General features: G+C 45.8%; 1 protein-coding gene across 1 annotated transcript in view; it reads left to right on the forward strand.

The window, feature by feature from the left end:
- The window catches only part of ENTHD1 (ENTH domain containing 1), a 77866-nt gene that overhangs the window by 47326 nt on the left and 27935 nt on the right, over positions 1 to 2605 (forward strand). The gene's annotated exons all lie outside the window — the stretch shown is intronic.

Below are 2605 nucleotides of genomic sequence, written 5' to 3' on the forward strand. Positions count from 1 at the left end.
TTGCCACCTGATTTTTGAGGGCCTCTTCCACAGTAAATGTCCCCTTGTCGGCATTTATATAGCACATAAATATCTTCACATGATATGCACATACATCCTGAGAGGTCCAGCCACAGATTTCTTTATCACTAATCTTCCAGTCGTATTCTTTCCAGATTCCTGAGTGCACCCATCAGCCATTGCCCTTGAATTGCATCTTGTTTTCCACATGAAGTGTGTATCTGGATGTACTGTTTGCAATTCTACTTTGGAGGATTTCCCTACTGTCTTTCAGGGGCTCTTCTGAGTAGAGCTGTAATTAAGCAGTTATCCATTTCTGGCTAGTGCTGGCATACCTTACAGATTCATCTGTAAACCAACCCTGTACTTTTCCCTCTTAACTGTCAGGTCTCCAGGGAGCGACAGGTGTAAGTTGATGAGAGGCAAAAAGGAGTGGGAACAGGCTCCAAGGAGTCTGAGTCATCTGCTTGTGTGGTTTACGGGGGCTCCTGGACTGGCTTGGTCTGATCTCACGTGTGTCATTTTGATTTCACAATGGAGCTGCTGTTCATGTCCACTTTTATGTTCTGTGGCCCAGATAATACCCATTACATGGTGGGCACATAGTTATTTGGCACCCTATGGTGTAGGCAAGAGAAGGCATGGCCTTCCTCCAAAGCCCTAGAGATCAGCTTTGTGATTTCCTACTGGGCTCATGAGAGGCTGCATTTAGCATCTGTCTCTGCCTATGGCAGTTGCATTGGTTCCAGGTTGTACTGTCCGGGCAGCCTGTGCACTGGGCTGGGCCTGCTGCAGAACCCTTTCTTGCTTTGATGAGCACTCAAAACGGGGTAAATGATCAGAGCAGAACGCCCAAATGTGGTTTACATTGCCTCCAAAATTCAAAGAGGCCATGATTACTGTGATTTTGTGTGTGTGTTGGGCAGTTTGAGGTACAACAACTTGCCTCTCCCGTTAGAGAAGACAGCCTGACCCGCTCCTGACCACTGTATAAACATTGCACAGGTGTGGCAGGCCCTTGGACTTCCCCAGGACTTATCACCCACCTCTGCATGCAGGCAGCACCAGGAGTGCTGGCCACTCGCTGCTTAGTAAGTCCAGTTAGCATTGTATCATCACTGTAATGGACCAGTGTGATGTTCTGTGGGATATCAAGGAAATCCAGGTCCCTCTTAATAGAGCAGAGTTGACATAGCTGTGAGGCAAGACAATCAAGGTATACTTGTCCCAGTCACATGAAGCTAACTGATTCTAATTATCTTTATTAATAGATTTTGGAAAAACATTTCTAGGCTGAGGGTAAGGATCCCACAGCTGGAACTACAGCTATGATTGGCATCACCACCTGATTATATTTGCAATAACCTACAGTCATTCTCCACAATCCATCTGGCTTTTCAGAAAAGCAGGCAGGTGATACTGGAATGTGATAAGAATCAAGTATTTGATGGTGACAGTAATCTTTGAAGTTTCCACTGAAATATTTTTGGGGGGGCAAGGGGGTATAATTCTGAGGGCTTCTACCTCGTCCTAACCATAATAGCCTGAATTCCATGGGTCATAGAACCGATGTAGGGATTCTGCCAGTTACTGAGTGTTCTATTCCCATCATACGTTCTGAGACCATGGAAATAGCTGGAGGTAGGTCTGTGGTTTTACTAGGCCCATTGTGGGGTGGAGCCTAGGCCAAGACTTCATGTGCCACCTGATTTCCATAAATCTCTACTTAGTAGACTACAGTGCAGTTGTTGGATCTCCAGAGATTAGTGTCAGTTAAGAGCCAGCATCTAACAAGACCTGGAAATTCTGTGAATTTCCCTTTCCCAGTACAGTTGTTGTAAATGGCTTCAGGTACCTGTAGGGAAGGCTTAGACTCTTAGAGCAAGATTTACTCTATATGCCTGTGGTGGAATTTCAGGATTCTTCCTCAAAGGGATTTTACCTTCCCCTCAATCAAGAAGCTCTGGCTCTGTGAACTGGCTTAGGTGTAGGAACTGGGTAAGAGGCCACGAACCCCACCATGATGACAATAGTTAAGTCTTCCATCTATGTATTTCTAACAGCACGTAGTAGGCTGCTTATCTATTTCCTATAGGTCTTGTGATTCATTAACCATTATGATACATCTCTGAAAGTAAAAAACAACAAAAAGCTGATATCTTTGTATCCCTGTGGCTTACTATGGCTATTGTGCCTAGTTGTCTCCAACAGTTAAGCATAACCATCTGGCTTCCACCACTTCAGGATGCCATCATTTCCATAGAGATCAGGGGACCTGATCACCCACTGCATCACCCACTGTCATCTTCAGCCTACAGATGACGAGCACCACAAAGCTCTTCAGCAGTGCTGGTGCCCATCACTGGACAGTTTTTAATGCCTCGGTGAAAGGAGTATCCTCCAGGGCCATTGGAAGGTGGCTGAGTACATAACAGATGCATTCCCAGTCCCATTTTATGGAGTCTTAGCTTCCTTCACAGTGTGCCAGAGGAGGACTTTTTTTTCTGAAGGTCACTCCTGCGTCCTGTACCCATGGTGCTCCCTCGGTGTCTCACTCTTTGTCTGTCTCTCTCTTTCTCTCTCTCCCCTCTTTTCATGTCCTGCT

The sequence above is a fragment of the Myotis davidii genome, unplaced genomic scaffold, assembly GCF_000327345.1.
Source record: "Myotis davidii unplaced genomic scaffold, ASM32734v1 scaffold428, whole genome shotgun sequence".
NCBI lineage: Eukaryota > Metazoa > Chordata > Mammalia > Chiroptera > Vespertilionidae > Myotis > Myotis davidii.